This window comes from Dreissena polymorpha, chromosome 6 (assembly GCF_020536995.1).
Source record: "Dreissena polymorpha isolate Duluth1 chromosome 6, UMN_Dpol_1.0, whole genome shotgun sequence".
Classification (NCBI taxonomy): Eukaryota; Metazoa; Mollusca; class Bivalvia; order Myida; family Dreissenidae; genus Dreissena; species Dreissena polymorpha.
Window position 1 is genome coordinate 22,332,633 of NC_068360.1, and position 23,450 is coordinate 22,356,082.

The 23,450-nt window shown below is 34.7% G+C and overlaps 1 protein-coding gene and 1 long non-coding RNA gene across 4 annotated transcripts in view; both read right to left on the reverse strand.

The window, feature by feature from the left end:
- Positions 1 to 23,450, reverse strand: part of LOC127834677 (E3 ubiquitin-protein ligase RNF169-like) — a 70,776-nt gene that overhangs the window by 34,573 nt on the left and 12,753 nt on the right. The gene's annotated exons all lie outside the window — the stretch shown is intronic.
- LOC127834678 (uncharacterized) lies at positions 14,918 to 18,049 on the reverse strand. Its single transcript, XR_008028049.1, has 4 exons — positions 17,913 to 18,049; positions 16,723 to 16,835; positions 16,417 to 16,528; positions 14,918 to 16,106 (listed from the first exon to the last, which is right to left on the reverse strand). It is a non-coding gene; the product is annotated as an uncharacterized LOC127834678 (long non-coding RNA).

Genomic DNA, 23,450 nt, shown 5'->3' on the forward strand with positions numbered 1-23,450 from the left:
ATATGCGTACTCGGCGTTTCATTTATTTTCTGTAAACTGAATGGCAAACGAACATGCAATACAAATTGTACATATCCTGATTTTTTGAAAATATCGATAAATCTTCCTGTATATATGCCCGTCGTCAGAACCTATCAAGTCAATAAAAGCACACGTTCTGATTATAAGTGTTTGCTTATTTGTGTTTTTATAACAAATGTTTGCCGGTTAATTAGCGAATTATTCATAAGGGCAGTAGCGACAACATGCCCGTAAACAGTAAGCTGTATACTTATTTAATAGCGGTTCGTCATGCCCGTATGTGTATTATCCTCAGAATATTAGAGTAGTAATGGTCTTGACAGCTGGTGAAACGTTTCTTGTATATCGAGAATAACAGGTGTTAGTTTAGCAATGCTAAGACAACCTAAACCATAAGCCTTGGTGGTTGGATCAAGTTTTCGTGCTGAGTAAATAAACGAATAAGTATACGAGACTAACCTGATATTCTAATGATCCCATCATTGCCGCATTTTTCATTACAAGTGGAGAAAAATTATGACTGAAAACAACACTTATATCAAATATCAAATGACGTCATTGTTGCAGCTTTTATATTGACAAGACGATATATATTTGAGCAGAACACATAATGCGGTTTGTGTCTGTATATTTCATGGATGCTTCGTATAGGATGAAACATATTTATAACTGGGTAGTAATAATTAACGGTGTGTTATTTTGTTATGCGGGCATAAAGTTGGGCAGTAGCGTGGCTGGGGTATTTACTTTGTCCAGGCCCGTTATAAATCTAAGACGAATCTTATAAAAATAGTGGCAATTACAGTGTTATTACTTTTCAAAAAAAAGTTAAATCAAATCGTATAAACATACCAAATGTGGCAATATGTGTACTCGTTTCAGATATTCGTTATTTCTATTTGATCTCTGTTTGTGTTGTTGTTTGTTTTTTGTAATATTGTGTTTATTTTAATATGGCTTCAACTGTTATATAACAAGGTTTGCATCGAAAGTCGAAAATCTATATGAGTCATTAGGTCTGACGAGCGGGTGTCCAATTGAAGAAGAAAACGTAAGAGGTAAGGAGAGGAATGAGGAAAAGAAAACAAAACAATTATGATACGGACAAGAGCAAGTAGACTTAAGACTTTTTCTTGTGTGGAAAGAAAACTTTGTATAGACTTACATTAACATTAACGATGTAGTATCGTGCTTGACGTCGACGTACAGCTTTTTGGAAGTTCAAAATGGCAGCCATTTTTATTTTTAATATTTTGCTTTGGTGAAACAAAAAATAAAGTTTGAACAAATCCTTCTGTGTTCTACTGAAGTGTGTTGTACTGAGTTAATTTGAATTATTTGTCTTGTTATTCTGCTTTTACTTGGACCTCTTAAAGACTATTTTGAATGGCACGTAAACAGGAAAGATCACAAACAATTTCAATATTACGTCGCATTGTTAGATTATGTTAACTTAATCTGTTTTTACTTTAGTTTTAACAATTAAATACCACTAGTTTGATTGTATCCAGGGCCCGTATTCACCAACAATTGACATGACGCCTTATCAGTGATCGCTCCGCCCACTTAATCACGTGGCTCAGCGGGAAGAAAACCTAGACAAGCTAACACCAAAATGGCTTCTTTGCCTATAGACTGCATATAGATTTACGCGATATTCCGGATGATTTTATGGCATTGTTTAACACCATATTACACTTGTAAAAGGGTTGATGCCATTTAGTTATTATGCAAATGCAAAAAAATATACGATTAAAGAGAACATCAGCTATTTATAACGGGTAAATCGGTACATTAAACACGCTCTCAAACGCTTGCGCGCTTACCGAAATCGAACCCGTTATTACGTGTAATGGTGGTATTTGCAATAAATAAACACTACACTGGTATTTACCCGTGTTATTAACAAAATTATTACCGAAACATTCCCCCCTACCCGTGTATTTGACACGAAATAGCGCTTTATAACTGGGAATTCGGTGAAGTTTTACGCGCTTTCTGACGCCGGGTGGGTACCTCAATCCCACATGTTATTGCGTATAAAAGTGATATTAATCATATCAAACATTGCTTATGGGACATTTATCAATCACTATAATTTAAAGCGCAAAAACAACACAGTAAGTTTGGACATTGTCTGATATAAAATTAGCGTTGTACGAAATGGAATACGGTCAGGCTATTATAAATTAATAAGGCTACCAATATCAGACGCTCGCGCAGGTACCGACTTCCCCGAAGTTACCGCATTTATTGGTTAACTAATATCAGTAATAATAGCTATTTTACAATAGCATTTATCGATACGTCTTTATTAAAATAATAACAAAATGGTTTTCACTTGTTTCTGACACACACAGAAACGCGATTTTTAACGGGGATTTCGTAAAGTTACACGAATTGAGTACCAAAATTCTCAATTATTTTACATGCACACGTGATATAATACATACTTAATAATGCTTAGCAATTGCTTATATGACATTTCAAGTTTGTGAAATAAATTAATGTTCTATAAAGGGGATCTCGGTAATTCTTGAAGCTTCCACTCGCTCTTGTCAAGACTGCATTGCCGCGTTGGAAATGGTATAAATTTAATTCATCTAACTTATCTTTCTGGATACCAAATGTCAGAGTTGCATTAACCCTTTTACACCGTTTTTGCCATATTTCATTTCCGTTTTTTAATCCGAACGAAATAAACGAAACTCGTTTAAAAAATGAGATCTAGGCATTCGAGCTCCTAGTGTGTATTAAAAGCGTTTATTGGTGACACCACATGAGTGCAAATGTGTAGATACCGTTAATAAGATAATATATCACATGTCACCTTCAAATAACAGATATGATGTCAATTAAGGTAGCGCACCTCTAATGGGCACATATCCAAATATAATCTAAGTAATTATTTTCTTAATCAGCATCATTTCACTGAACTACATGCAAATTTGTAGGTAGGCTTTCCATGCTTTTTAAAAAAATATACCGATTTTTTCAAAACCACCCCCACACTCGGCTTTTGTCCAGTTTATTTTCACCCCTGGGGTATATAAAAGTTCCATAATTCATTCAAATTTCCAAATATGGGCATGCAGTTGGTGTGTACAGATGCTGTAAAGGTGTTTAAAGTTTAAACAAGATGAAATAAGTATTCTTTTACAGACATTTATTTTTTACAAATTTTTATCTATGGAAGAGCGCCATGAAATGTAAGTGATTTCAGCCAAGTAAAAATTGGGTCGGTTAAAAACAAAGTGTCATAAAATTCAAAATAGTATCATTTAAGTCATATTTTAAACTTAGTTTTTATAGAAACACTATATACAGCAAAAATACCAAGAAATAGACAGATTTACCGTTTACTTTTTGAAATAAAAATAAAAATGCAACATGCTTGGTTCGTATTTTCAACAGTAAATCACCCAATTTCGCCATAACGTTGTTTTAATTTTAATAATTGAAGAATGTGCATAAAAATTGCAACATATTTAACAATAAATATAGCTTATATGCCATATTAAATCAAATTACGTTAGAAAATAAATAAAACGCGTCGCAAAAAAGTATACGTCGTCGGCAGGATTCGAACCTGCGCGGGAATATCCCAAAAGATTTCTAGTCTATCGCCTTAACCACTAGGCTAAGGCACCTAATAGTAGGCTCTTCAACCTTCGAAGAAATCGCGGGAAATCATTAGAGGTGCGCTACCTTAAGTGCATTACTATCAGAGTAATAAAACACGGCATGAATTAGGCTTCATGCTGGGTTTAATTTCTCTTTAAGTAATGCAGATGAACCTCGCTTCTGACCTAGTAACTGATAAAACTATTTTTAAAAAGTGAAATATTATGTGATAATCAGATCGATAACATAAACTATTTAAATCTGCTAGTATATCCGATAAAAATATATTATAATTGTCTTTGACAGTGTTGACGTTCAGTTGTTCGTGGTGACGAACGCATGTATTTATATTTTGTTGGCTTGTTCTCATTGAGTCGTGGGTTCCCTTTGTGTCGTGGTTATAGAGATCGCGTGAAATCACTTGAAAGAACGTTCGCAGGCGCTGCAGTTCGTTCCGGTAAAAAGTTTGACAAAATCGGCGCTCATTTTACAGATCGAAAATGCGTCAAAAACAGGTAAATAATTCAATTAACCATAACCCGATGCATTTTTATACACAAATAAACACTATTTCTACCCTTATATTGTTTCTAAGTAACACAAAATCCCCTATTTATGAGTATTTCCCATGTTACATCGTCTGTTGACATTTTTACACAAATGACGGCCTGCGCATGCGCGAAGCACTTGCTGTAAACACACTAAAGTTTAGGTCACACTCAACCAATTGTTCCTTAATTGAATTGTTAAAATCAATTTAGAAACAATGGGTTCACTTTGAGAATTCCAATGAAACACATTTTTGTTTTTATTTTTCAGAAACAACCTATCAGACTGATGAAAAGCAAGGCATATTCTAGGGAAATGATGATGAGTGCATACAAGGCAGTGAAAGATGACCATTTGCCAGTTGATAGAGCAGCAATCATGTATATTGTGCCAAAACAAACACTGAGGGACAGAGTGTTGAACAAAGTCAAGATCAGCTCAAGGTGGGGAAAAGATTCATTGTTCACCCATGAAGAAGAAGAACTGCTTGTTAGCCATCTGGAAGGGTTGGCCCAGGTTGGGTATGGCATTAATCGCTCTCAGTTGAACATTCTTGCAGGTGATTTGGCTGTGAAACTGGGAAGACGTTTAACTGACTCCAAACTAAGCAACAACTGGTATTATGCCTTCTTGAGACGATGGGCACACAGGCTGAAAGTCATTAAACCAAGGGGTCTTTCATCAACAAGAGCAGCCGCTGTCACACAGGAGAATATTGACAGCTACTTCAGAGATTTGGATGCTATTCTTACCAAGTACTCCCTGAAGTGTAAGCCACATCTAATTTATAATCTGGATGAGACTGGCATTCAGCCAGAGCATCGACCATCAAAGGTTATCACAGGAGTTTCGTCAAGCAAAACTCAAGCTGTCACCTCTCCGAATACAGGCACCACAACCATTATAGCGTGCGTAAATGCGGCCGGAACAGCACTACCCCCTTACTATGTGTTCAAGGGAAAACGGACAAACCATGACCTATTGAAAAATGCAGCAGTCGGTGCCAACTACGCCATGTCGGATTCTGGATGGGTAAACGGGGAGGTATTGATGAAGTACCTTGAAGAACACTTTCTGAAATTTGTTCAACGAGGATCAGGTGACATTTCCCAACCTATACTGCTCATATATGATGGCCATGCTTCGCATGTCTCCATTGACATAGTCAACTGGGCAAGAGCGCACAAAGTCATACTGTTTGTGCTACCCCCACACAGTTCTCATGCCCTCCAACCATTGGACATTACATGTTTTGGGCCGTTCAAGTCTATTTTCCACAATGAATGCCATCTATACATGGCTAAGCAGAGGGGAAGAGTCATTACAAAATATGACATAGCTGACTTGTCCGGGAAGGCTTACTTAAAATCCATGACACCAGCAACAATCCAGTCTGGATTCCGGAAAGCTGGCATATTGCCATTTGATCCGACAAAAGTACCAGCAGAAATGATAGTGCCGTCTAAATCATTCCCCAAAATCATTCCAGAATTGCCAATTAGGACCATGAAAGAGCTCCTAGATGAAAAGTTAATGGAAACAGCTCCAAAAGCCAAACTTGAAAAACCAAAAGCTAATAAAAGTAAGACACAGGACAAAAAGAAGAAACCAAAAATGGGTGGAAAGGCCATTACAGAAGACTCTACATACTTTCAGCTGCTAGAATACCAACAACAGAGAGAAGAAAATAACACAAAAGAAAAAACAAATAGATCAAAACAAAATTTGCACAAATTACCCCAACCAAGCACAAGCAAAGGAAATATCGTGGACTCTGACATTGAAAGCGAAATTGAAGACGAAGATCCAGCTAGCAACTGTTGTATATGCAAGAAGTTTTCACCGCCAGGATTGGATCAGTGTGATGAACTTGTGATCGTCAAATGGGCCCAGTGCACAGCCTGTGGTCATTGGTGCCATCTGCGATTTTGTTCACAGATCAGAGTTGTGCGCCGGATATCTGATTTCTTCTGTCCGCATTGTGCTGAAAGAGAGTGTTAAATCTATTGACAGTTACTTCATCTGTTAGGTTGTTTAAATAGTATTTTTATTAAATTGTTATGGATCAGTAAATTTCATTCCATCAGTATGTAATGTTTATAATTGTGCTTGTTGTTGTGTAAATAGTAAGTGACTAACAAGTAATTATTGAGTTTATGCACAATAATGACTTTTGCATATTTGTCAATAAAATCAATTGTGAAGATATTTTGCAATTACTGTTTATTGACTTTTCTTGCATTAGCTTTATTAACAGAATTTTTCTGTTTTAATTCTTAATTTTTATTGATCAAATAATTTGTTTGTCATTTAAATTATTTATTGTTATAGAAAATAAAATTGCATATGTATTTCAATAAAATTTTATGATTATTGTTTGAAATAAATTAGTTATAAAACACACACACACACACAATAAAACACTTACTTGGTTTGCATATTACATTCAATAAAGAATGTAACCTGCAGTTTATATTGCATTAGTGTGTTTACAGCATGACATATTTGCTTACATACAACAGCCAATCAGAATCCACGACTCAATGAGAACGTATTTCCAACATGGCCGCTTGACATGATGTAAACAAAACAAACAGTTAGAAGTTTGTGTATTCGTTTAAATCAGCGAAAAGTATCCAAATTGATTAACAAAGGATTATACTTGTGAAATTAAATCTTAATTGATTTGAACTCTTTAGTTAATAAAATATTTTACCGGTTTATACACAATTACCCACGACTTAACAAGAACAAGGCAATAGCATACATCTCTTACACTTCTCAAGATCTCTTTTCGGCTTTGGAAACGATATAAATTAAATGTCACCAACTAATCTTTCAGGATATCGATTGTCCGAGTTACATAATCCCCATTGACACCGTTTAACCATTTTTAATCGTTTTTTTTAGAGGAAAACAAAAGAAACTCGTTGGAATAAAAGTGAACCTCAACATGTAGCTTGTCTAGAAAATGGCGGACAGGTCGTTGCTAACGAATGCGCCCGATTAATCGATCGCTGATTGGTGGATCAATTCTAGTGGGCGGAGCGATCATAGATAAGGCGTCATGTCAATTTTTTACTTGAGAATAAAGAATAAAGAAAAAAAATTATTCTTTACTTTTCTAAGAACGTTCTTAGGTCGATTCTTTATCGGTATTCACCAACGATATTTTTAGCGTTCTTTACTAAGAATTATTTGTTATTGATGTAAGCGACCTTGGTACCCGGCATTTTCGGTTACGCATATAAAACTCGGAACCGTTTACGTGTCTTCTGTCTTCCAGGTCGGGCTACCGTAACCTCGTGAAGAGGCCAGTAGGACCTGTAAATAAACTCTGAAACACACACGTGTCTTCTGTCACAACATACAAGATGGCGGACAACAACGCTAACGTTGCTATCAATGCTACTAGTAAAAATCGTTGGGCCGAACAGGAGGAAACTGTTATAGCCAACGAAATAATTAAGAACTATGATGTCCTGTTCGGCCCAATGACCGGTTGTGGCGCACTTAAAATTGGAAAGGTTCGAAGGAGAGGCTGGGAAGCCGTGGCAAATGTTCTAAACTGGTTTGTACTTTTGGTGTTATCAATTTTCGCAATTTTGGAAATTCTAGCAGAAGGAATATTTGTACAGTTAATTCATTATTTTGTTTTTAATTATTGATTATAATAAAATTGTTAATTTGTGCAATGTTTAAAAACAAACAGAATGTTAAATATTATGTGACATAAATATAAAAAGCAGTAGATGATTTGAGCACAAAATATTTGCCATAATATAAAGTTATAATGCTTCTCTATGGTAAAATTATTGTGCTACCCGGTTTCAAATATTCCAAAATATTCAACTAAACCCATATTGTGTCATTTTTTATTAATGATGTATTTCTACTAATTCATTTGTTAATAATTCATCAACAAAATTGTTTGTGTCAAACACACATGAAATGTAGAATGCAATGTGGAAAAATGTTTTGAGGAATAAACAAATCATTTCTTTGTTTTTATGCATATCTTAGACTCTATTTCTGATTTTAAAAAATGTACCCAATCGCATTCCATTTATTTCAGCCAATTTTCCACCTATAAGCGCTCAGGTTCTGAGATAAAGAAAAAATATTATAACATGAAAGACAAAAGTAAGTGAAATTTAAGAAATGTACTCCTGTCTTATTTTTCTTGCTGCTTCTTATGTAATGAAAATAAAATGTTCCACATTTATTGTATTTCACATGAAAAGTGGAACATCATAGTTACTGTGTAAAAATTAGCTGAAATTTGTAATTGATTTTTTGTTATAGGTTCATGATTATATTTTAAGCCTATTTTGTACATGTAATAATGTTGTTGAAAAATCCATAATTATATTATATATATTGAGGAATTTTATGAAATTTTCAACATTGTTATATTAATAACTATCTGGTACATTGCTATTTTCACCGGTCCAGCATACTTAATGTACATACTGTACAAATCAAGATACATGAAAAGTGCTAAAAATAGCATTAAATCAAACATTGGTGTAACTTTTGCTCCTTTTTGCTCCTTATGTTTATTTTGGACTCTTAAATTACACAGTTTCTTCTCAATACAGTCCAACCCCTCTTAAGCAGCCAGTCAAGGGAAACAGCCAAATTGGCTGCTTAAGCGGGGTGGCCTCTTAAGAGGGGGTTGGGTCATAGGGAGTCTGGAGTTGATGAGTGCATGGCCAACTGTTCAATTTTTTTATAAACAAAATGGTAAATATGTGTACATGTACTAAACAATGTATATACTTAAAATAATTTTATTTCTTCCTTTCTAAAATCAGCTATAAGACAACATTTTCATTCAAAAAAATATTCTATTCATCTCTCTAATCATCATCAATATCAGCATCATCAGAATCAAGTCAATGAAAAATAATCATTCTCATGATTCATTGTTTACACAATGCGCGTTGTATGGCCCCAATGCACTCAAGATGGGAACAGTTGTGAATCAGTTATGCGTGAATAACTCCCGTGTCACTATAAATCGATAATTTAGTCGGTTTATTGCAGTTTTATGGCTGTGAATACCTACCGCACGAATTGGTCCCGACAGTGATCTCCTTCACGATAAAATCGTGGCCAGTTACTTAAGAGACTGATAATAGCAACCAGGTGTAATCCTCCTGGTAATCGTGCTTTTCATGCATACTATTATAAAAACATTTTTTCGCCGCGTAAAGGGTTTTATCAAAATTAATATTGAAATCATTGTAAATATAAAACAAATATAAATGTTTTGTTTTATTCCCAAATGAGAATAATAATTTGTAATCCGAAACACACTCCCGATTGTTTAATGTTAACGAGACGTTTACAATATCTAGCATCATGTATTTCCTTTGTCCCGACAAAAGCGCGCGAAAATTATGCACCAATGTACAATGTCACGCCATACCCATGGTTCGAAAGCATGCGTGTATTGATTTTTGGATAAAAACTTTGTAGCACAGAGAACATGTAGATCAGTTGATTTCGGTTAAAAGTTTCGTTGCTCTTTTTAACTTTTAATTAGCCGATAATTGTCATAAACGTGTGCTTGAAATAGTATGAGCTACAAATAATTAATTATAAATTAAGAATCTCCTTTCCAGTAATAATAGGTGATATTCGCACGTGCGAAAACAAAAAGATCAAACGGTCGCATATTGCTTTTAACCCGATAACCCGATAATCCGCCGCTAATTAATTGCAATTTGCAAACTGGCTGTCAAAATGTTTATCACACATCACGCTTCAGTACTACAGAGCCTAATCCGCAGACTGGAAGTACGTATCGATTTTTTCGCCGTTGCGTCTGTGTAATTTTGCCAATGTACATGACTGACTTACTTGCGCGTGACCACTCATATGGGGGAAATTTAACATTTGGGATGCAAAATTGCTGGCCGCTGGCCGGAGAAACGGGGTTACCGCTTAAGAGGGGTGCATTATATAGTGTTTATCGACGGTCGCGGCACAGACCGGCCGCCTACACGGGGTCACCGGCGATGAGGGGTGACCGGAAGTAGGGGTTGGACTGTATAACTATAGCAAAGACAAAAAATGATGAGATGAGGAGGCCAGGCACTGGTGGAGGGCCCCGGGTGAAAAAGTTCACCATTCCGGAGGGGATTCTCCTTCAGCATTTTGGGGATTCCGCCTCTGTGGCAGGGGTCCCCAATGCAATTGACACTGATGGTTTGTACAGTTTATATAGAATATAATACCATTTGTCAATGTTTATCATTTTAATATCTTTTCTTTTGGCATTATGCTTTGGTATTAATTCTTCAATGAAGGTAATGTTTAACAAAGATATTATTAATTTATGACCAGAATGAAATACATATCATGTTTAAGTGCATTAGAAAAGTATGTTATTAAAGATTCATCATAACTCACCTTAGTCTGTTTGTTGGTATTGTTTTCAGTCCATGTAACAAGTGATGTGTGATTGTTAATTATAAACTGTTAAATGTTTTAAAATTATATGTATGGCTTTATTTTCTTAGCTCCAGAGGGTGCTTCAATCAACATCATTGAACTGGGCAAGATGCCAATAGGTAAACAATTAATGTAGATTATGCTCTTCATCTTGGCTAATTACATGATGGTGAATGGAAAGAGCTTTTGTATTAAACATAGCATGTTAATAAATTTCTATCAATTCATTACTCACTTTGTAATATTGTTAAAATGGGGTGCCAAAGCTATGTGAAGTTGAGCAAAATATCTTTTATATGATAATATATACATTTTTTTTTAATATCGTTGTTAAATACTAGATCATTTTGCTTCGTTTATTACACAGATGGTAGCACTTGCATGACATTCAAGATAGATGAAAGAGGTAAGTGACAGGGGCCTTATTTTTATTTTAAATTTTTGGTGAACGAAAAATAAATATGAAAAACTTATTGAAGTATGAAAGTTGCGTAAGTAAATTCATAACAAATAGGTAAATTGGTTGAAAAAGTCCATTTTAAATTAAACAAATGACACCAAGAATTTTAGCCTTTGAGTTAACTTAGTTTTATGATAAACTTTGTTAATAATACATGAAGGGGTGCAGTACTTTTATTTTCATTATTTTCATTAAAAACAAACAAATTGTTTTATATTTGAAGGACTTGGAGCTCAGAAGACGTCAAGTGTATTCCAACATGCACTGGAAGATGAAGCTGGACCATGCTCATCAGGGACCAGTGAGTATTATAAGAACATTATTTCACCAAATGCATACATATTCAATTCATCCCTATCATATGAAGCATTTAATATCACTGTGATTTTTCCAAAAATAAAAAATTGAAACATTGAAATATAACTTTCCAATTGAATGAAACATCATTTATGTCATCCATGTAATTGTGTGGGGTCACAAGCCAGTTAGGTCAATTCCACACCAATGTGCAGGTATGAAAGTGAGGTTTAATTTTTGCCAAATCTTTAAGTCCATTTCAATGCACTTTCAGGATTCCTATGATTGAATAATTGTTTTACAGAGACCAATACCAAATCAATGAAAATGGCCAACAAAAACCAGAGTAAAAGAGGTAAACAATTATTTAATATTTACATGTACATTTATATGTATTATAATATTCCATTTTTGCAAATCTTTCAATGCTAGCAACATATAGATAATTAACCTGTATATTATTCATGGAACTGAATCATGGAACATACACAAAAATGACAAATATTTATAAATTAGACATGGAACTGAAGCATGGAACATACATATAAACTAGATTAACAACAATAACTAAACTTGTGTAAGTCAATGTTCAATAAGCACTGCTTCTGATGCAGGTAATGAAATATGTAAATTTATTTAATGCTTTCCGGTGGTTTATAGAGAAATATCAGTGAATTAAAACTGATAATTTCACTGTTTCAAACAGTGAAAATTATCAGTGAGAATTATCGATAATTTTCATTGTTTACTGTGAAATGACGTCATTTTTTTTACGAAATGACGTCATTATCCCAGCAAAATTCGTTAGTTAAACTCTTGAACAATGTATATAAACTGTGAAAAATGCATTAAATAAAAAGAAAATTTGTTGGATTCGGTGGATTATCGAATTTAATTCACTCGTGATCATAGAAAACATATATTTTCACTCGTGGCTGCGCCACTCGTGAAAATATTATTTTCTATGATCACTCGTGAATTAAAATCGATAATCCACCGGATCCAACAAATATCCTCTATGTTATTATGTCAATATGACAAATGTGAACAAGCAATTACTTAATTTTAATTTAAACCTATTTATTTTAGCTCGATTGCATCGAAAGCCTAAGGCTTATTGAAACGCTCTTGAGTCTGTTTCCTGGGACTAGAACCAGTACTTGGTGTCTATGAGGGGAGATCTAAAGAAAACTTCCACGGTAGGGGTTCGAACCCGTGACCTCCTGGTCGCTAGGCGGACACCATATCCATTACACCACTGCGACCTATAAAGCAATTACGTGATGTGTCATTTCTTCAAATGGTTTTTACTATACGTTTTATGAGATATGCATGAAATGGACATAATTAAGAAGGTTAAATCGATTTAGCAAATTTAACTTTTTTTTATTCCATGATTTATGGTATTTTTTGCATTGATAACAAAAAACCTTATAAATTTTAATACAATGTTGTTATTTGTTTCAACTAGGGCAAGTTTCAACAAATTGGCTGAGGACAACCTAATAGCAGAAAAGAAGAACATCCATCTGCAACAAGTAAATCTACGATTGAAGAATAAATTGATACTGGCACAACTGAAAGTTGCTAGATTAAAGGCCCAAAAAATTGAAGAAGAAATTAAAATGTTAAATGCTTCAAGCAATGAATGTTAACCCTTTACCACTTAGTTACGCATTTTCACACATTTGTAGTCCCTTAAAAAGTTATATTTAATTTAAGACCTTTATTACTAGATTCAAGTTGTTAAGGCTTCATATCCAAACCTTAGATACTGATGAGCAGCAAACAGCATAAAACCTGAACAGACTGCGAGTTACTTGCAGGCTGTTCTGGTTTTATGCTATTTGCCCATAGCCATTTTCACTTTGCTTCTTAGTGGGAAAGGGTTAAATCTACAGTCTCAAATGATGCCATCCAAATTGTTATTATTGATATTTTTACACAAAGTTTTGAAGTTATTTTTGAGTAGACGGATGTTCTTCTTTTCATTATTTAACCCATTTATGCCTAGCGTCTAGAAAAAAGGCCTTGGCAAATAGCGTAGACTCAGATGGGACGCCGCATCATGTGGTGTCTCATCTGGGTCTACGCTGTTTTCTCAATAGAATTTTTGTAAGAAATATTATAAATATAGAAATATATAGGCTCATATTCACCAAACAGTTCTTATCCCCGGCCAGGGGCAGAGTGATATTGTTTAGGCGTTGTCCGGCCGGCCGGCTGTCCATCCGGCACTTTTGTGTCCGGAGCCATATCTTGGAAGTGCTTTGGCGGATTTCATTGAAACTCGGTATGAGTATATATATATGGATAAGAGGATGATGCTTGCCATATGGCATTGTACACCACCGGTTAATAATGGAGTTATGGCCCTTTGTATCTTGAAAAAATGCTTGTTTATGTGACAAAGCTCCAGTTAGGCGGGGGATATCAATTTAACGAATTTGCTTGTTTGACTTAAGTCTAAGAATAAATAAGATTCTGTTAATAAGAATATTCAAGTATGGCTTGAATTTTGAGTCAAAAATGGCATATACCACCTCTATCAATATCATACTTCATGTAAAACATTGTTAATGACATAATCACCAGTGGTAGAATGCATATATTTAAATGCTGGGTGTTTTCTTCTTGGTTCTAAGTCTATTTGTTATTCTTAAGTCTTAGAGTTGGTTGGTGAATACGGACCCAGGTTGATTAATGTAAAATGTTACCAGTATTTATAAAGAAGCTTTATCTGTGTGCCTGAATAGGACTATGTCGCTGATATTAAATATAAATTTGTCATTTTACTTGAGAAGATGAATGTTATTCTTACTTAAATAGATGGATGTTATTCTTTTCATTATTTGTTCAATTGAAAAATCTGTTGACTAAGTGTTGTCTTACAATGTTCCCAACATGGTTTCCATATATGTCAACATTCTATACGTAATATATGTCACTGCTGTTGCCAATATTCAACTAGCTTACTATATGTAAGTGTATTTGTTTTAATTATTGCTAGTATCAGCCCATCGTGTACCTTATTAGACAATTATGTTTGTAAACTACCATTTCTGTTGTTCTCTTGTTTAATTAAATATTACTATTTGCAGTAACAATAAATTGCTGTGGATATTTGTTAGTAAAACTATCTTGTATGTACTGTAATTGCATTTTCTGTTAGTGAATCTGTGATTATCTAGAACTACATATTTCACAGATTTTCTGGATGTTTTATTCATAATAAATTTCAGAATATCACAACTTAATTAAAGTTTTGTTATGATTTATCTCACAGACCGCTCGATTTTTAACTAAAACATAGATAAGCATGCTTGTTTGCCGTAATTCTTGTAAGCTAATTATTTTATGGTAGACGTACCAAAGGATACTTTTATGAATATAAAAATACACATGCAAATTAATTTTTGTGTTTGAAAAGTCTTTTTGCTTAGCTCAAGGCAATATTGATAACAACAAGTGAGTGTCTGTAATATTATTACACTGATGTGTGTAATAATTTTAATAGTTTCAGACAAAAAAACCCTGGGTAGAACCAGTACTCATTATGAATGCATATTAATTGAATATAACAATAAATCAAGTAATTTTCCTGTGTATGGTTATTATAACCAGTAGTACCAGTACTTACAAAGTATACATATTAATTTAACAACATATTTACAACATAATAAAGTCATGTTTCTGGGTAGAACCAGTACTTGACACAGAAATACATGAATTCAATGAGAACATAATCAAGTTTCCTGGGTAGGGTTAGTAGAACCGTACTTAGAAAGTACATGTATACATATTAATTTTACAACATAATAAAGTCACGTTTTTGGTTAGAATTAGAACTTGACACAGGAAAACATGTTACAGTTTAGAATTAGGCAATAAGAAGTTTCAATATTGCAAATTGCCGTTCTTAAACAGACAAATTCATAGCACAACAATTGAAAAGCGGAAATGAAAATTAAAGTGCAGTGAAATGAAAGGGAGCTTACCCCTGAGTTAAAATTACAGAAATTTGTAACATGAACTACAGAGTTACCTCTCTTTCAAATAACATAAAGTCTCCACTAAAATCTGGAAATCAGTGGAAACAGCTTTGTACAATCTTAAAAGTTATGAGACTAATTCACATATAGTACAGTGCAGTTAAAGACTATTAACAGTTAAACGCATCACACTTTTTAGAGAAGTTTAACTCATCACACTTTTTAGAGAAGTTTAACTCATCACACTTTTTAGAGAAGTTTAACTCATCACACTTTTTAGAGAAGTTTAACTCAGTACATTATTTAATTTAATTAAAAAATCGTTGAACTAGTTGTTGCCTTACAATGTTCCCAACATGGTTTGCATTTATTTCAACATTTTCATGATAAACATGTTCTTCAAAAACATCATCCAAATAATCCTCTTCAAGGATATCCCCTATGTTAAATTCCAAAATTGTGCATAACTACACACGCAGTGATATAGGTCACTGCTGTCGCCAAGTCAGTCCTTATCCCGTAATGGAGTATTGCGAATCTTCTTTTTAGAATACCAAAGGTCTGCTCCACAAGCACTCTTGTTTTGCACAGAGCCAGATTAAACTGCTCTTGATTCTGTGCTTAAGGGGTTCGGAAAGGAGTCATCAGGTAGGGTGTACATGGGTACCCCGAGTCTCCAAGAATGAAGTCATTATGAGCTCCTGTTCAGAAATAAAACATTCTTCTGTTAATAAAATTAGTCAACGTGTAAACGCTTAGCAATTTTGAGGTGAAAGGTAAATGACACAAGGGTTTATCCATTTTAACGAGGTTTTCAGAAGGAAAAAACTAGTTATCAGATTGCTGAATGTCGGCGGGCGGGCGGACTAAAGTATTTTAATTATTCATAAAACATATCATGTTAATTAAATCCTATTGTATTGTTTTAAATGTATTTAACCTTTTATGACACAAGTTGTATGTAATTTGCTTAGTCATAACCATAGACATGTGTATCTGATATATAGCTACCTTGTTCGAACTGGTTCCGTAGATGACACTCTCTCCATATTCTCGCATCATGTGTGCTTCCTGGCCATTTAGCTGTTAAGCTCCTCACTTTTTTGCTGTTGTAACATACCATCTAAATATAAAATAATAATACATAATTTATTATACTATTAATTTTTAATTATACTGATATTATAGTGAATAATGTTAGTGCTATTGAAAATAGAATATTTAATATTAGTTATTGCCATACATCAGTGATCAAAAAACACATATTTATGAGTACTGAAAAACTTTGTTGTGGCAAAAGCAAACAAGATAACATACTTGCACGTTCAAAGAATGGTAGCCTTTTCTATTTATGAAATCGGCTTCGTGGTTCTTTGGCCTTTGGATGCGAACATGAGTTCCATCAATCAGTCCGATTACATTTGGAAATCCTGAATAATCAATAAGTTTATTATTTAACATATGTTCACCACTCAAAATGTGCAGCTCCATGAGATACACATGCATGCCAAATATCAAGTTGTTGCTATCTTCAATATTCAAAAAGTTATGACCAAACTTTAACGAAAGTTAAAGTTTTAGGAAAGAAAAATACAATGATATTTAACCTTTGACCTCGAAGGATGCCCTTGACCTTGACTTTTCAAAATGTGCAGCTCCATGAGATACACATGCATGCCAAATATCAAGTTGCTATCTTCAATATTAAAAAAGTTATCAAACTTTAACCAAGGTCAAAGTTTTAGGACACACACATACAATGACACAATGACAGACAGACAGGCCAAAAACAAAATACCCTCGATCTTTCGATCCGGGGGCATAAAAACACAGTGCCCCAAATACACTCCCAAGCATAGTCTCCTTGCTATATCCAACATTTCATTAAAATTAGTTAATACATATACATAACTTAAGTTATTGATATGAAACCCCCTATTAGACACTGATACACACACACTTGCACGTCAAACACACTTGTTGAAAATCCTGGTTTATAATATTTACTGTGGATACGCTAGGGCGTCACATGAACAGGCATAAGTGCAAAACTGCTATGTTTGTCTTAATTCCTAAAACAATAAATTACCATACCAATTTGTTTGCAACCAACTCTAAAGAATCAGAAGCAAAGACCATTCTGCAGCGGCAACAGATTCAAATCATACATTTGAATTCAATTTTTATTCTATTGAAGCCAATTTCCTGTCTTTCATCAAAATAAATTTTAAATCATAAGCCAAATAATTTTTTTGTAAGTTCATAAACATATATTTCTATATATCAGGCCGAGTTCTTAACATTTATATAAACATAGCCAATTTTTTATAGAGCAGTCAACACATAGCAAGAAACAAAATAACCCACAAATCTCTGTAAAATGACTGACTAAACAACTAAACATATAATTCTTACATACACCTTTATGTATGACCATTCTACATTTCAAGCAAATGGTCATTTTCATACTGGATTTCAAAATTTACCAAACTCCCTGCAGCACTTACAGAGAGACGTAGAGTGGTCGAGCTGGGGAGTGTTTTTCTTGAAGGCTTCTTCCATGTTCTCTATATCCTGTGTGGTAATCAGATTTTCGTCGTGGCGAATCTTCCTCAAGAGAGCACTCCCTTCTGTTGAGCACCCCTTGCCCGTCCCATGGGTGGGGCTGAATGACTTCAGCATCTGGGAGCCTGGGGACACAAGCCCGGTCGAGAAGGTCTTCAAAAGAAATGGGCTGTCCCCATATGGGCTCTTCAAGGGCGTTTTGTTGCCCAGGCTTGAAGATTAGGAACTGTGGCTTCGGCTGGTGGAAGAACGGATAACAATTTCTGAGTCATTGCTTGAAGCCTGCAATTTAACATTATTTTTAAAGACATGGCTTTTAAGGTTAACCAGGGTATCTGAAATTTATGATGAACTCAAAACAGCTGGTAAGGAACCTGAATCTGTTTATTTTTGATATACATGTAGGCCTCAAGCTTTGCATGTACATGTAGTAGAGCAAAAAAGTTATATTCAAGGAAGGAAAATCTACACAAGCAAAGAATGCTTATAATATATATAAAAAATTGAATAGTGCTGTTTAAACTAAAAAATGTATTTTAATTCAATGAAGTTAAAAAAAGAACTTGTCTGTCAGATTTACAAGTTATTTGATTTTGGAAATTAACATGCCATATAGAATATGTAATCAATATCCAATCAGCAAAAGAAATGCCCAATGCACTGGTCCTTCTCAATTTCACAGTTGGATATATATAAGCCAAGTTTTGTAAACAAAATCCTCTAGCTAAAGCGACAATTTAACAGTAATATTCATATTGAACTGAACTGAACAAAACTGAACCATGCTTAAGAATCATGAAACTCGCAATAACCTGCTTTATAACTTCTTAATTTTAAACAAGCATGCAACTGCAGAAAGTCTATTTCGTCTTTTCTAACCTTGCAAATACAAGACATTTTTACAAATCAAAATATTTCTATCGAGTTCTTTCTAGCATTAGGAACATGGAGAGTAGGACACCTTCATTAGTGAACATTCCAATTTACAATGTATCTTGGATCAAAACTGAATGATGCCTGATCCTTCCCCGCCCACAACACTTACAACTTTTTGTCTACAATTGTATCTTCTTAACCAAACTGTCTGATGCTATGATGTTACTTAAATGGGAAAGCCAGTTCTAAGTGAAAATTTTATTTTGTGGGAAGACTTTTTAAAAGAAATTTACCATTATTTGGCAAAAGATATACAATTAAATAGCGCGGAGATCAGAAAAAGCTGGCACTGAATATATTACAACTCATGAAACGTGGTGCAATGTTCAACAATTAATACTGCCCCCTATCCAACTAAGCTGCAGGTCTGCACAGTACAGGACACTATTACCATGCAAACAATACAAGAAACACTAAATAACAATAAGTGACACCCCCTCCCTACTGACCTGCAGATCTACACTACAAGAAACACTAAATAAAAATAAGTGAGACCCCCTCCCTACTGACCTGCAGATCTACACGGAACATTATTACAATGCATACAATGCATTTAACAATCAATATATCTTGAATGCTCAAATATAAATAATGCCCACTCCCAACCCTGCTGAGCTGAAGGTGTGCATAGTAGATTATTTCTAGAGCTGTAAGGATTCACCCATCATTCCATTTGATTCGATTTCGCTACCAAATGGTCCGATTCGGTTATTTTCGATTCGATTCAAACTAGTTGCTGATTATTTTGCAAACTATTTCATGTTTGGTTTGTCCAGGGCATGAATTAATATGTTTGGTATTTGTTATTAACTTATAATGTTGTACATTTAAAATGATTATTTTTTTTAAATAAAAGTAAAAACGCAAGATTGTTTTATAAGTAACAAATTTTTTTAACAAAACTTCCCGTTGAGTCATTCTTAAATAACATAAAATGCACAATGTATCACAGGTGTTTAACAGAACAAAAACACATGTAAGTATTTAAACAACTTCCAGTTGACTTCTTAACATAATGCACACAATTTACTAAACAAACCATATGTGCCGCGACGCGACAAAAACTGCCTTAATGACATTGATGACGTTATTGGGAAAACCCGCTTTAACCGACGTCATTGTTTTACCCGGGAAAAAATTTACTTTTAGCGTTTGGTGTAAAAATAGTTATTTGCGTCATTGTTGCAATTTTCGGAATAACATGATGGATGATGAAATAGAGGTAAGTATTTAGTTGTTCATAATTGTAGTGTTTTGAACGTTTTTGTTTGAAATATGTAAATTTCTATTGGTTAACTAACATGAATCGTCTGAAGAGAAAGTAAAACAACATGTTGCAGTTTTGCCCAATAGCGTTTAGAAATCTAGTAAACTTTGCTCTATCCAAATCGAAAGCCATGATATTCGTGAAATGAGTTTCAGTAAATTTATAGTTTGCAAGCCTGTATTTATGATAGATAGTTAAATGAATAGACATTGCTTAAAAAGAAATTGCTTAAACGAGTAGCGAATGGTTGTGTACGTTAATTGTTATGAGAAAGTGTGATTATCATTAGAGTGCATGTATTTAAGATATAGATAAGTTAAATAAATACTAACCTTGCTTAAATGAGCAACAAATGGTTATGTACGTTGTTATGAAGAAAATATGATCATACGAGTTTTGACATTTCAAAATGGTTGCTTCTTTGTTGTCATTTAATAATTATTTGTATATCACCCTTATTTTCTTACTGTATTGACAGTTGTGCCTGTGGTGTAATGGATGCGTTTAGGCGCTGTGAAATTGATTGATAGTAGTTAAATTCCCGGCTTCGGAACGTGTTTATCAACGCATGTTATTTGTCATTTGCAGATAGTAACATGCAAATTATTTATTACTTAAATTATATTGAATTTTAATCATGTTACCTTACTTAGATTTAATGCGATTTAATAAAAATTTTAGCGCTTCAAAATCACTTATAAGCAAAGTGACGCATGTAAAATGATATATTGTTTAAATGATTTGTTAAGTGACTTAATACCGTGCGATGTCCATTTAAAGTTAGCTATTATGTACGCAGTATAAATCAGACTGTAATTGATATTTCATTTTAATACAGGAGTTGGAGAGTGTTCTTTCGCAACGTTTTGGAAAAACACCCGTTCGACATCATATGCTTCACAAGAACTCTGTGATTCGCCGAACGGAAATGATGAGATCGATACAGACGATGGTTCTCATGACATCAATGTTATAGTGCAAGGGCGTGTTTGCGATTACCTTTCTCATCAAGAAAGCGTTGTTGAAGAAGATGAAGAGAGTGATGATGTTGATGATACGAAGGATTTTGTACCTGGTAACGATGCAGAATTTTCGAAAATACATAAATTCTGCTCTGAAGGGTGTGGTTGCAACCGTGAATTCGCTAAAGCACTTAGTGCTGAAAAGGTGTTTGAACACATTCTGAACGTCAGAGAAATGGAGGAAAATGCTAAAGACCTTTACCTGATGGGCATATTGCAGGACGACAGAAGTTTTGATGTCACCAAAAGAGGAATGAAAAGGCAGCATAATAGATACACATTTAAGTTCAGTGGCAAAGTAGTGTGTCGAAGAACATTTCATGTGTGCTATGATATTGGAAGAAGTGCACTGAAAGGTATAATGTCGCACATGTTAGAGCATGGAGTTGTGCCAAGAAACCACGGAAACATGGGCAGACGTCCTAAGCACGCACTATGCTTCGACGACGCTCAACGTGTTGTGGCCTACCTTCTGAATTGTGCAGAGCGAGAGGGAATTCCTTTGCCAGCCGCACCACGAGGACGGGATAATATTCCACCAACATACCTGCCGGCGAGCACAACAAATCTCGACCTGTTCCAGGATTATCAGCAGAATTGTGCGTCCGACATAAGGATTGTCAAACTCACTGCTTTCAAGTCCATTTAATCAGGCTGCGTGCCACATATACGTATCACCTCTCCACGGGATGATGTCTGTGCCATCTGCAAACATTTACGGAAACGCGTGGTGGACGCTATAGAAGAGGATGAAAAATGGGAGGCGACAGACGCATACGGTGACCATATCAGGCAGGCTAAAAAGGTCAGTCAATTGATAAATAACTTATACCTTTATTTATATTAAGATATGTGGAGCTGATTAATACAGAAATTCCTTTGCTATAACGGATTACATGTTGTCATATTTGGGACAAGACACTAAACCGTTCGCTACATTACGTATGTGTAAGCGGTTCATATGAAATAACACGATATATTCGCTTTCTATATAAAAAATAATTCATTTCTTATTATACTTCAGGAACGAGAACTGTATAATGAGTGTGTGCGTAGAAGTCGAGAGACCCCTGAATCGAATGCTGAACGTTACCACCATTTCACTTTTGACTTCAGCCAGAGCGTGAGTCTTCCACATCATTGCAACCAAATGGGCCCGCTGTATTTTCTATCCCTTAGAAAAGTACACATCTTTGGATTTCGACTAGACGGTGAGCCACAGCAGCTGAACTTCATCATTGACGAAAATGAGACGATTGGGCAAGATGGTGGCGATGCTCAAGGCCCGAATGCCGTGATCTCCATGATCGATTGGGCGATCGACAACCATGCTCAAAATCCTATAGCTTTTGCCATTCATGCTGACAATTGCCCAGGTGTGTTATCGTTTTGTATTGTATTTTTCTTTCACACATATACTGATTAAGTTAACGTATATGAAGAGTTCTTGAAAACAAAATTGACGATTGCTTATGTATGAATGTATTCTTTCTAATTGTTCGATACAGGCAAAAACAAAAATCGCTTCTTGCTCGGCTACTTCATGTGGCGAGTAATGACTGGACAACAACAAACAATCGAATACATGATGCAGATCCCAGGTTGGTATAATACCTTACTGATGTATCTTATTAATGGATTACACTTTCAGTATGGCTGTCTAATCGTTAATTTTAAAGCGAATAATGAAAAGACGTCAGGTTTATTTTCGAGAACAAAACATAACAACAGTAGAAAACAAATTAAACTTTACACAATAATAAATATTTATGACCATTTAGTAATAACATGCCTATTTCTTTTTCATTTCATATAAGTTTTATCCGTTTTACATATCTACTGAGGACACGCCAAATGCCACGTTGACAGAGGATTGGGACAAAAAAACTCTATAGGAGGTCTGACTGCGAAGGTATGGACCAATTAGCGGCAGTCGTAAACAAGTCGTCGGTAACCAACATAGCCGTTCGATACCCAGCATGGCCATGGCGGAACTGGAAAGAGTTTCTTGGAGATCATTTCAAGGCGCTAGCTGGAATAAGGTATCATAGTTACTATGTTTAGTTGCAATGAACACCAAGCGTAAAATAAATAATGAAAGTTAGTTTTATTTGTTAAATTCATAATCATAAATGCCATTGGTATGTACTATTCCTTTTCGTTAATATATTAAACAATTTCAGGAAGTACCAGTACTTCAAATTTTGCAGCGGTGTATGATAACAACCTGTGTGTTTCATTGTTATGTTGTCCAG